This window comes from Schistocerca americana, chromosome 9 (assembly GCF_021461395.2).
Source record: "Schistocerca americana isolate TAMUIC-IGC-003095 chromosome 9, iqSchAmer2.1, whole genome shotgun sequence".
Lineage (NCBI taxonomy): Eukaryota > Metazoa > Arthropoda > Insecta > Orthoptera > Acrididae > Schistocerca > Schistocerca americana.
In genome coordinates, this window is record NC_060127.1 from 68,152,857 (window position 1) to 68,166,824 (window position 13,968).

Here is a 13,968-nt window from a genome sequence, read left to right on the forward strand (position 1 = left end):
ATCTGTTTTGTTGTTGTAGAACATGTGATTCATTTAAATGCTACTGTAGTGATTGGTTACAGCAAAAGAGATGGCTGTTCTAAAATTTTCAGAAATGTGTAGTTTTCCTGTTAGATCAGCTCACTGATAAAATGCTCCAGTGCGGAAACTGTAGGGGAAGGCAGAAATTCAGGTGGAGGCAGAATATGTGACTGTGTCTCACACTTATCAAACACTCTCCTTTCATTTGTTCACTCATCATGTTCCATAAATCCCTCCTGTTTGTGGCATCTATAAATCCCTCACGTTTGTAGCACGATGCAGGGTACTGACACCGACAAGACTGTAGGATACACTTCAATATATATACTGGGTGTCCCATTTATCTTGACCACCCTAAATAACTGTTTGTCCATACGCAAATTACAAAATGTTTCAAGCAAACATTCTTTAGCCGTCAGGGGGACATCAATCAGCATGATTGCCTTCGTTGTAGCTTTGTTTTTTTTTTACAAAGATGTGAACAGCGGTATGAGTTTTTTAAATGGCACCCTGTATTTTTTATTCAGTAATTCATTTCCTCTCATAAAGATCTATTCAAAAATGTATCACAGTGTATGATTCACTGAAACACAATGTTATTAATCACATCACGTAACACAGCACTGACATTGATGCTCCCAGTGCTTAGTGCAGGTACTCAGGGTAATGGAACACATCCATGTGCTGACGTTGACAGAGGACAAATGTAAACACAAGTAGAATGTACACCAACGGAGAGAAGGTAGAAATGCTACTCATCTATGGGGAATGTAAGTTAGCAGATCAGTAATAGCAATACTGTTTTCTTATGTACAGGTACTTTTGGTACAGTAGTTTAGTCCTTTTAAATACTGTTGTGTAGAGTAGACATACAGTAAAGGCTGTCCATTGTACACACTGCATTGACATAATGTTTCTTTTATTGTTGTTGTTGAAGGTAAGCTAAATGCTATGCATTCAGTGGAACTGTACAGAGAGCTATATCCTGTCAAGAACCCACATTCCTGATGGATGTTTTCTTATCTTTTTGCAATGCTTCAGGAAATGGGAAGTTTCAACCCACGACAACGCATTTGTCGTAGCACTGCTGTCCTCCTACTTCTCGGCTGTTATTATTACGTAATACATGAAACAAAACATGAACATAAAAAACACTGGCAGCTGTCTGTATCATGGCAAAATTGAGATAGGTTTAGTTTACAATGTAAAATTCTGATAAATTGTGGGACACTGGTCTGGCCCTCGCTTCGGGCAAGTAAAGAAAAAATTGTAGCCATCAGTGGTTCTGTGACACCATTTCCTGAGAGATTGCACCATATGTCTTGTACTCACCGATCAGCACTATACACGTGTCTGTAACATGGAGATATGTATCCGACAAAGGACATGTTTAGTGTCTGCTGCTTAATTACTACCAGTGTGATAACAGCCACAAATCTGGTCTGTCCAGTTAGGAAGGTCTTAAGAAGATAAAGGCTCTCCTGCATTTTCTGTCTTCTGCCATTCTTTTGTCATTACGTACTTGTTTTGCACTCTGATTTTGTCCACTAGCTCGATATCTTTTCTCCTTTTTCCTCTTTTTTTCCTTTAGCTGTTGCTTCTAAAGCATGTGATAGTATTGGTGCCTTCTAGATAGTGTTCTAACAAGTTCTCTTTCTATTTAAATCTCCTACAGTATTTGTATTTGTTTACAATCCCTTCTTAATAGTCCTTCATCCTTAATTCTTTCTGTCCAGTTTATTTTTACTATACTCATCCTTGTCTACATCTCAAAAGCCTCCAGTCTTCTTTCATCTTCATTTCGTATTGTGCATGTTTCTGCACTGTACAGAACCCCACTCCAGACAAAGAATTTAACCAGTATTTTGCTTACATGTCTGTTCAGTTTTCCACATAGTAGCTTCTTCTTGCTATTTGAATGCTTGCTTAACCATTGCAGTTCTGGTTGTTATTGCTTGGGTGCATGTCATCTCCTCTTCCTCTGTTAGGTGCCTTTGTATTTGATTTCTTTTTACTTGTACAACTACGCCCTGCCCTTACCTCACAGCTGTATATTCCTTTACTTTGTAGGAATGGTCATGTCCTTGATTTTCTTACAATTAATAATTCTCGTCTTGTACTCTTGGCATGCTGCACTCAGACGTTCTGTCATTTTGTTCATTGTCAATTAAAATTCAGTAAAAAGTGCCACTTTGTCAGAAAATTTTATACATTCGATCCTTTTCCCATTGGTAGATACCACCCTCATTCCCTTCAAAACATTTCTTTACAATTTCCTCAGACTATATGTTAAATGAGATGAAGTAGGCGAGTTAAAATCTACTCGGATTATCTGAAGCAGGTGTTGTGACGCTGTACAGTGTTCATGTAAAAACCTTGCATGTTAAATGGCCTGTGAAAATTTAACTAAACATTTTTTTGAAGGTGATAGCCAATGGCTTTGTTCATTTAATTGAGGTTGTGCAACTGTTTAATTGTCTTTTATTATAACACTGGGTTTGATTTATGCCATTGTCACATCATATATTAACTTCAGAGGAAAGCATAAAATGGCTACAAATCCATGACGATCAATCAGTCATACATAGCTGGCATAAATTTATATTTATGAAAGATCAACCATTAATTACACATCATAGCATGTATCAGTATTGCAATCTATGTAATTACGGTCGATTTGAATTGCTAAATATCTACAGGACTAAACAGGTATCTTTGTCTAAAAGGTGGTATGTTCAATATGAAATCAGTCACAACTGATTGTCAGGTAAGTGTAGATGTGTTGAAGAGTGTACGACCATAGACATTTATTATGAAAAGAAAACCTAAGCAAAGGTATAAGTAAATCTTCTTCACGCCTTCAATGTTAAAGGTTATTACAACGTGTTACAAAGAAAACATGGGATCAAGACATAAAGTGGAATAAAAATTTTTGCAATAAAATTACATCAGTTGTACAAGAATATACTAACAAAGAAAAAGAAATATGGTAACATCCCAGAATTTATTGGTGTTTTGATTCTTAAGCATTTCTAGTTGTTTTGTGTTTTGTTTTGATGTATACAGATACCGTAATGATGGTGTAAATCTAAAACAGTAATTGTAATAAGACAATTAAACAGTTGCTTGTCACGCATAAAAAAAAGTTTGATTAAGCTGCCGATACAGACAGGAAAGTGTCGAAGAGACTTGTTTCCTTTAATAAGGCTCATCGAGGTATGCCTGCATCTGGTGTCCCCCTTGACCTGTTCTGACCTGTGAACTGAATTATTCAGGCTGTTACAGAGAGTACAGCTAGGAATGTTTCACTTTGACAAGGTATTGCTCAAAGTGAAAGAAGGAATAAATGACAGAAAAACGCTTGCACCAGTTAGAGATTGTACCCTGGGTCTTCAGGTTCTCTGTCAGACACCTATACAGTGAACCACCAAGGCACACACCATGTGATTGAGGGAGTTGTTTTTTAATTTTGACATGTGGCACTCAGTCTATATCAGCTTGGATGAACGTAGGACTTTGTCAGTTGATCTGACCATCACCATCAAGTAAAAGTAATGTTTACAAACCTCTGTGCTTGTCGAACGCTATGGGTATTATCCTGAGCATGGGGTTTTCCCTTCTGAGATGGCATTGTTCCCATTCGTGTCATCGGAAAAATCAGCGACCGGTTTGGCACGTGTGAAGATGATGTGCATTGTATTTGCTGAACCCTACAGACACTGGATTTGATTCCAGTCAGTACTCTGAAAACAAAGCCCCATTATCATCCTACAGCATTTAGAGAGGTAACGAAACAGTGCAATGTGTGGCGTAAATTCTCCTTGGTGGCTGTTTGGGAGCACTCAGGCTGTTTTAAATGCAAAGTACCTCTGCACTGTATTAGATTCTCTGTGTTGCCTTGCCACACTCTTTTTATTTTGTGGCTGCTTCACTGGTTTGTGCCCACAAGTACTATGAATGTGAACATATGTCAGAGCAGTAGAAGTTAGTGGGGAATTTGAATTGAAATTAGACGCACTTCCGCTGCCACAGTCAGTACTACCCTCAGCGAGCATTTCACACGCTGCTGTAAAGTCGTATCAGAGGACGGTGAGTGGCGAACAGTGTGTTCCGATCCCCTTGTGGCTGTCTCGATTTGCTTTCCTGTAGTTTCCGTAATCAGCCAAAGTGAATTCTGGAATGTTTTATTTGAAAAGCAACAAGTACTTCCTACCTACACCCTATTCCAGATGAGCTAGTACTGCTTGTCCGATTAGTTGGACATTGTCTGTCAAGTGTCAAAACTGTAATCATTCTTTGTCATATTCACACTGTCGATTCTACTGTAGGTGAGACTCATGATAAAAATTAAAATGTTAATCAGAATCGGGTGCTCACGGGTAAAAAATGCTACACTTGTTGTTCGTAAAATGTTGACATTTTGTGGAATGTGATTCTGGATTTCTGAAATTAAACTTGTTACTGTTTTAAACTTTTTCTTAGGGTTTTTATTTTGTTGTAGAGTATGTAGAAAACAATTGTTTCTGAGCTGATACATTGTTTCCAAAATTATTTGACTGTGTAGGTACAGCCTATTTAGCCTGGATCCTCCTTTGACAGCACGAAGGACAGTGAGTGTAACCTTTGTACCACATCTTTGTTTGTCAGATCTGTTTATTTTTCCTAAAGCTCCAGTTGTGCTGGCGCGTACAAGCACTACGGGAAACTTATTATGCTTCGGTCAAATGTAATGTAGAAGGGGGCAAAAAGTACTTTAAATAGTAATCCTCGTGGACAAATACAGACCTGAATTGTTGTGAGTTTCATAGTGCTCAAATATCAGCCGGAGAGACAGTGTAGGGCGTAGGGAAATTCTGTGTGTGTAGCACACTGACTTTCTCCTGCAGTAACTGGTTGCAGTACTAGTTTAGCCTTTCTTCTTAAGCTTAACATTTAACATTTTAAAATTACACTTCAAAACAGCTTGTAATTCCAACTTAATTTTCATGTACTTTTGGTTGCAAGCTTTGTAGTTCTCACTTTGCCATTGCTTGTTGAAAGAAGTTTAGTGGTTAACATTGGTATTTAACCTTGTAACACGCACATGTTGTACATCCTGGTATGCTCCTCATTCCTTGCAGTTAGCCAAAAAGACTGTACTAATAAGCACTGGCATTCTTTTGTCAGTCGCACGATTCTGTTTTACGAGCAGCAAAGGAGTACACCACTTGCTGTGTAAATTTGTGTCTGAAAATAATGGCAGGAGACACTCTTCAGTCCCAGTTTGTGTCCCTCAGCACTGATTACAATATCTCAAAATGTAATATTTGAATGGAAATGTGTAAAAGCAGTTGGTGTAAAAATCGATTCGAGCTGCAGAATTGTGTGCACAGAAGTGAAGGAAGTACATTTCTCAGACTTGTAACACTGAACTCACCACAAATGAACAGCAAAATATATTTTTCACTGTGATACCTCCAGTATGGTTCACGTTTGGTGCAATTGTGTGTGTTGCATTGCATGGGAATTGATATGGGGGATTTGGGGGGGGGGGGGGGCGACACCTCTGACCATTACGTCATCTCTGTGCTGTTCCTCAGATATTGCCAGGTGTATTATCCTATTTAGCCAAACTAGACGACTCACGAGCTGCCTCAGAAGGAAGTTCGAAATTGTTCTGCTGTTTGTTACTTTGGACTGTTGCTACAGTAGCATCCGCTCTGTCTCATACTGAAGCCTTACAGGGTAACAATAACACATTGACTGTCCAGTTCGGGTGTACAGGAGCCTGTTGTCACTCAGTGTCAAGGATGCAGCTGTCTGTGCATTGTGGAGAGGTGGGGTGGCCTCATCTCTTTGGTTCCTAGCTACATTTTTGAACTGTCAGAACAATGTGTGTATGTGTCCAGATAATATACCCACTACCAGTGTATTTGTGACAGTATCATGAGGTGTTGTCGATGGTGGTACCGTACCAATGACAAACGGCAGTTTTGGAATGGGCCAGTCAGTGCAGCACGACTGATCGGTAACGTTTCAGTCTGAGTGCATACACGTGTGTGCAGCCCTGAGAGCAAATGTTGCTGCACATCGGTCTGAAGTACTCAGCGACTTTTTTCTGAGATCACTCTTAACTTGTCTAGTGTATTTTCAGCTGACACTGATTCATTGTTTGTTTCTTCATCGTGTATTACTGGTTGCTGTACCATCCGCACTAGGAGTTGGAAAAAGTTTTATGTTCACTGTCAATTCCTGTGCTGCATCTGCAACGGCACTCGCTACCTACATGAAATGCCTTTTCTTTTTGATGGCTTCACTCAGCTCTGCTTGTGAGGTCACCATAGATGTCACTGATTTTATTGTCCATAAAGTGCTCTTCTGGGATTATGCTGAAGAAGTGTGAATTTAGATCTGATGGATCAGGGGCTTGGGGGATGGCAAAAAACTTCAGTGTCTAATAGAGTCTCAGGTTTCCAGCTGAGTGCGTTCATTGGGACCGCGCAATGTTTTGACGAGTGTCGTCCTGTCATCTTTTGGTCGAGTGTCGAAATGGTGTCTCAGTTGTGACTGTATTGACGGGTGATGTGCCTCACGGCGCAACTTTGCCTGTGTAAAAATGACTCCCAGAAGATGGTGGGAGTGACACTTACCAAAGTGTTGCGCCATTTCTACAAACTCACTCAGCTGGAAACCTGAGAGTTTTATACTAGTTCGGCTCGAAAGAAAAGGCGACGAGATCAATTCTGTGCCTGCCGGGCAATGTTAGCAAGACCGTGGAAACCACACCGTCTCGTATTCTGCCAGATCACATACACTGTTTTTCCACCATTACTGGAATACAGTTGAGTGGTTACTTCAGAGCAGGCAACAGCTCATGAAAATTACTGTCTCTGTCTGAACAGGTTTCAGAAGGCCCGGCGATACTGACCGACTGCCGTGTTACCCTCAGCCGTAGGAATGATTGGGTGCAGATCTAGGAGGGGCATGTGATCAGCACACCACTCTCCCAGATGTTGTCAGTTTTCACGACCGGCACCGCTACCTCTCAGTCGAGTAGCTCCTCAATTGGCCTCACAAGAGCTGACTGCAACTCTCTCGACTACAGTACTCGGTGGACCCAGACGATCACCCATTCGAGTGCTAGCTGAGCCCGACAGTGCTTAACTTCAGTGATCTGACAGGAACCAGTGTTACCCCTGCTGCAGGGCTGTTGACCACATGGAAATTAGATTATTGTTTAAATTTCACCAGCTATGTTGTTGGTGGACTTGGTGCCATCTACTGTTATTGAGCAACACTGTCACCGGAAAAGTCGACTCAAATGTTAGTGGATGTGACATTCAAACTGATGTTTAGGTGTCCAACTTGCGGTTTCCCAATACCTTCATAAGTCACTTCCCTCAAATGATCAGATTCGGCAGCCATGGCAAATGGTGTGTCCCTGGTGTGGCTCCTCCCTTCATGTTTACATACTCTAGAAGATAAAGAGAATAGCTTCTGATTTTAATTTTGTCACTGTCTCACAAAATAGTTGTAGGAATTAAGTTTTTTGACTAACTGTTGAAAGGTAGGTTTTCTGTGTCAGGGGACTCTGTTCACTACTCGTAGAGCACTGCACAGATGGTGCCAATCGCAGAAGTGACCGGGTGTGCATCAGGTTAAAAGAAATCATTAGTGACAGGTAGAATTTCAGACCGATGGTTCCTTTCATTGGCACACAGTGTGAGAGACTGTCAGGGAAGTGACAAAAGCTGAAAACTTCCTAACAGAATCAAATAATACAGGGCCAGCTGTGCAACCTTAAATCATAAGTGTGTATGATTCACAGCAGCACCAAAATGGCTGAATGGTCAGCGTGACAGACTGCCGTCCTAAGGGGTCCGGGTTTGATTACCGGCTGGGTTGGCAGATTTTCTCTGCTCAGGGACTGGGTGTTGTGTTGTCTTCATCATCATTTCATCCCCATCTGGCATGCAGATTGCCTAATGTGGCGTCGACTGTAATAAGACCTGCACCAAGGTGGCCAGACCTGTCCTGTAAGGGGCCTCCCGGCCAATGACGCCAAACGCTCATTTCCATTAGAGTGATCTTTGATGAATGTAGTATGAAACTATGATATTTGACTTACATCTGCAGGAATATATAATAGGAGATTCCAAATAATTGTATGATGCATCTAGCAAAGTTGACATTCTGTAATTGACCTTATTTTAACAGCTGATACAGCTTAAATTTTGCTGTAAAATGATATTGCAGTAATGAGATCACAACATGAGCCAATGAAAAGATATTTTTTAGCACTGAATCTGCCTTCAATTACTTCCAGTCACTTCTAGTTTTGTCGCAGTGAAACTTTACTATAAACTAGGAAATTAGTAAAAAATGTAATTGGAATGAAAAATAATTTTATCTTTCAGTACAAACAAAGCTTTTATTGAGTTATAAATATGAAAATGTTCCATTATTAGATGGGAATAATATGACCATTGGATGCCATTTCCATTCTCTCTTATCCACAGCTTTTTCACCTCGAAGAAAGTGTGAGGTGCAGAGTGACTGACAGTAGTGCTGCAGTGCGCGGTACATTTCTTGTGACAAAATTGAAGTCAGTCTCGAGTCTCATCAGACAGCCTAAATTCTAGAACTTTTCCATCATAATAGCTATAATTGGAGTCCATTTTGCTCCCTAAGAACTCAGTAAGAAACTACTCGAGTTGTACCTGTGGCTGCCTCATAGTAACAGAAATTTTCGATTCAGGAATCGAACTTTTTTTTTTCCATGCCAGGCCCAGCAGATATGCCTTCTCTCATCTTCACCTCTGATAGGTAAGGAAAATTCTTGCAGAGACACTTGAAAAATTCTCCAACTTTGGTTAAGGCTTTCACAAAGTGTTTCATTAGACCTAACTTCATGTGTAAAAGTGCTAGTGGAATTTTTTCCAGGTCATCTACCTACTTGTGAAAAATGTTCTTCCATCCATGCTTCAGACTAGTGTGTTCTGAACCAATGTCGATCCGTTGCCCTGCCATAGATTACGAGTAAGAAGTTATTAATTTAAATATTATGTTCACCATTGTCGGCAACACTCTCATAACCATGACAAAGGGGTGCAGAGAAGAAACCTTCCAGAATGTCATGGAGTTCCACATTGGACACGGCAGCTCTTGCTGGTGGCTGACCCTCTTGCTACACACTGACAAGTTATTGTGAGGGACAGTCTGCAGCCACTGGCCAGGTCAGCTTTGCCTGTAAGCCTAAATGATTAATGGAAAATCTCATATAAAGATGTGATACAAATACTAACAAAGAGATAGAGGGGCTGGCCAGTACTTAGCTCAATACAGCTGATAGATACACAAAACAGAACAGAAAATTTACGTATCCTAGCTTTCGGAACTTTGTTCCTTTGTCAGGGAGGAGAGAGGGGAAAAAAGTGGAAGGGAAAGTGGATTCAGTTACTCACAACCCAGGTTACGAAGCAACAGGGGAAAGGTAAACAGGGAGGGTAGCAAAGATGGAGGCATGGGAGTCAGAGGGAAGCCAAAGATATTCTACTGTAAGTACTGTGACAGCTTCAAACCAAAGAGGATGCATACAGAAGTAAAGAGGTATATATTATAAATATAAACACAACTATGTAGGATGAAAAGATGCATGAATAGCTAAAGAGGAAAGGGAAAGAAGAGAAGACTGAAGAGTAAATGGGAGTGAGGTTGGTTAACGTAGGTTCAGTCCAGGGGGATTGCGGGATGAAAGGATGTGTTGGAGTGCAAGTTCCCATCTCTGCACTTCTGAGGGACGTACGGTGTAGCAGGTTCCTAGGTCCCTAGAATTATGCTGGAGGACATACTCCACTACTGTGTATTGGACATCACCTAGGCAGACAATTTGTTTGTGCCCATTCATGCGCTCAGCCAGTTTAGTTGTTGTCATACTGATGTAAAAGGCTGTGCAGTGCAGGCATGTCAGTTGATAAATGACATGTGTAGTTTTACACTTGGCCCTGCCTTGAATTGTGTGTGTTTTACCAGTAGTGGGGCTGGAGTAGGTGGTTGTGGGGGGGATGCATGGGGCAGGTTTTGCAGCGAGGTTGGTTACAGGGGTAGGAACCACTGGGTAGAGAAGGTGGCCTGGGAATATTGTACTTTAGGTATCTGCATTCTCCAGTTGTTCTGTTGCCAGCACAAGTCCCCGGATAGTCTTTTTTCCCTTCTGATCATGACCGTGAACTCACTCTTCCTCACGTTACATTTCTTACTGAATAATGTGACCACCTGTACCTGTGTATCTAATTGCTGCTGAGCTCGATCATCTGTGTTCCCCAGATTATTAGGTCATCAGAAGTGCTGTTAATTTACAGTTGTCCCCTCTGACTTTTTCTGCTATTGTGTGCATTATGTCATGTGTGATGGCTGCAAAAAGTGAAGGGGAAAGTGAACTTTTTTGTTTGAAATGTCTTCTCTGCAACATCACATTGCTTCTACTTTGGTGGTAACCATGCCAGTTGCTCATTTTTGCACCCCTCGGCTCTTAAGGATTTCTTGTACGTTACTGGGGAACACACTTCTCACAATCCAGGAAGACCATCAGCAAATCTGGGTGACACTCGTAACATTTCTGTTAACCGGTTCCTCTGCCACCATCTTCATATCTGTAAATGTAAGGTACAGAAAAATACTGTAGAATGTGCAGGTTCTTGTGCCTTTGATTCATAATGATACTCCTGTACCTGTATTACTGCAAGGATAAGATTTGTCACTGGCCTGTTGCTTTGTGGTTGTTCCTTCATTCTCTTCTCAGCGACCGCTCATACTCTTCTGTAGAATTTTCTCAAGTATTTCCACGGAACGGCACATCAGCATCACTAATCTATAGTTCTTAAATACTCTTTCCTTTTTTTTTTTTTTTTTTTTTGAAGACTGGGTCAGTATTCCGTACTTCCTCCAAACAATCCTGGTCACAACTACAGCCACACAACTGCAGACACGCAAATGGACACAGGTCTGGACCACCAGGAGATTGTAACTGATGATGAGAGTTAGCTTTGTCATTACACAAAAAATACAAATGCACAGACTGGATCTGGTTACAGGCAAGACTCCATATGGCCTATAGACTGTCCTGTGGTTACTTCCCTTTTTCACTGTCACATTTTGTTTGGTCAACTCAGCATCTCCCCTCTGTACAGGGGTTATTAGTGCATGTTCTGCCCCTACTGACCAGGTCTGTCACTCTCGATCTGTTGGTGATTGTGTGCTGCAGTGTTGATAAAACAAAAACTTTTGATATATTGAATGGCATTCTGAAAAAGACATGCCACACACTCCAGTTATTTAAATAGGATGAAATTTATAGTCCATTGTTTGCTATGTAGAAATCTTTACTATTCCTTCATTTTAAATCATAGTTACTTAAAAGAAAGTATTAGTGTATTGGATGCCATTCTGAAAGAGAACAGTTAGTTCTGAAAGCAACTTTTGAAGATCAGGTACAGTACATCTTACATAATAGACACAATCTCGTGCTCAGTTATTTTGATGGGACAAAATGAATGCTAGCAACCCAGGTTGGTACAATTTTACTGACAGAGGTAGGAGTGCATTAGAAATGCTTCAACAAGAAGACAGCAGTAGGGGAGAGTCTAGAATTTCTTCTGTGTGCTTTGAAGCACAGTAGCGGGTCATAACAGTTCGGGCAGTCACGCTGCGATTTCTCGGGTGCGTCAGACTATATGGTCGTACCGTATGTGAAGGAGATGGGTGAGGTCTGTGAGGCAGTTTTGGTGACTGTGCTTACTTGGTGTTTCCACATGAAGATTACATAACCCGGTACAGTAATGTTCTAGACTGCTTTCATGAGACTGAAAAAACATGCTTTTCTCAACCGGCACAATCAATAGTGTTGAACATTATTATCTGGTACACCTGACATTGGAATGTAATCGAAGCCCGTCGAATATCGTAAGTACAACTCAAATACGTGCAACAATTTCTTTGTGATGGCATAAAATCTCATTGACCACCATCAAAATTTTTGTGCAGCAATCCCCTGGGCAGAGCAAGGTCTTTGGGAGTGCAGTGGCATCCCAAAGCCGGCACGTGTATCACAGGGTAGTTCACGTATGCACAAGGACCCTATGTGGCACTGTGTGGGGCCTGCGAGCTCCCGTATTTGTGCACGCTGCAACTTGTTTGTCTCGCCATGACCAGCGGCATGTCAGTCCCACTCACTGTGACTAGTTAGGAGTGGGTGCGGGAGGATGTCCGAGAAAACTGTCGCACCATTTATCACGTAGTTCTCGTAATTGGAAACATCTCATAATACTGTGAGTAGACGTGTTGGCAGCCTATGTTCTCTCTTTGCCCTGCAGAAAATAACTTGGAACATTTTGTTGTTTGTCATTTTTCTGAAAAAATCACGATATATTGCTCACATATATTTCAGTAATTATAGTTTGGTGGAAAAAGATCAGTTCAGTAAATTTCACTTTCAGAAATTGCAGACTACATTCTTACTTTGATATTCCATAGAAATTCTCAATGTAACTGATCAGAATATTCAGAATTCCAATGTCAGTTGTTCTGCAACTTCACATAATCTGTTAAATGCAGTTGTGCTTAGTGAGGAAAAAGAACATTTCGAGGAAACATTCAACGTGGGGAAAAATTATATATAAAAACAAAGATGAGGTGACTTACCGAACAAAAGCGCTGGCAGGTCGATAGACACACAAACATACACACAAAATTCAAGCTTTCACAACAAACTGTTGCCTCATCAGGAAAGAGGGAAGGAGAGGGGAAGACGAAAGGAAGTGGGTTTTAAGGGAGAGGGTAAGGAGTCATTCCAATCCCGGGAGCGGAAAGACTTACCTTAGGGGGAAAAAAGGACAGGTATACACTCGCACACACGCACATATCCATCCACACATACAGACACAAGCAGACATATTTGTCTGTCTTGTGTCTGTATGTGTGGATGGATATGTGCGTGTGTGCGAGTGTATACCTGTCCTTTTTTCCCCCTAAGGTAAGTCTTTCCGCTCCCGGGATTGGAATGACTCCTTACCCTCTCCCTTAAAACCCACTTCCTTTCGTCTTCCCCTCTCCTTCCCTCTTTCCTGATGAGGCAACAGTTTGTTGTGAAAGCTTGAATTTTGTGTGTATGTTTGTGTTTGTTTGTGTGTCTATCGACCTGCCAGCGCTTTTGTTCGGTAAGTCACCTCATCTTTGTTTTTATATATATATATTTTATTTTTTTTTTTCCGAGGCCACCCCTAAGTCAGTTTTGGCTTGGATCGATTTGCAATCTGCCAGTGTCTGAGGAACAGATCCGAGTGTACAGAGGAAGGGGAATCTGCCAGCACGAGATGCGGTACAACTGGGGAGAGCTGGGCGTGGTGGATATTTTCCGGGACTCTCGGTTTGTGACATGCAGAATTTTAGGGAATAAACTTTGGTGTCAGTTGCAGAGATTTACATGTTCTACACCCGTGTGATGACTATGTGTCGCTGCCTCTCTCAGGGCTGTGCTTGCGGGGTTTCTGGGAGCTGGGAAACTGAGATGTGGTTCGGGACTCCTCTGTCTGTGCTGTGCTGTGCTGCGCTGCGCCGCGCCGCTAATGACGACCATTTCTGAATGGCAGCTCTCTGCTGCAATTTTCTGCTGTAGCCTCTCTAAACCTGCAGGTTTTAATTTCTGGACATGTTACAGACATGTATTCAGTTGCAGTTGGTGGCAACTGGAATTTCAGTATTCCACCATAATATCTTTTGAGATGTTTACCAGTATTGCTCGTATATATCGGGCAGTATGGAAAGTTACTCACTCTATAATCCCTTAGTGACATACGGTCAATTCACTGGTTATGTCGAGGAAGCTGTCCATTGACGAAGATTCTCCCGGGGAAACTTCTTTGTGGTTACGTTTATAAAACAGAGCTACCATTCAGAAATAGTTGTCGCTTT

General features: G+C 41.4%; 1 protein-coding gene across 4 annotated transcripts in view; it reads left to right on the forward strand.

The window, feature by feature from the left end:
* The window catches only part of LOC124550879 (1-phosphatidylinositol 4,5-bisphosphate phosphodiesterase), a 411,295-nt gene that overhangs the window by 285,212 nt on the left and 112,115 nt on the right, over window positions 1-13,968 (forward strand). The window lies entirely within an intron of this gene.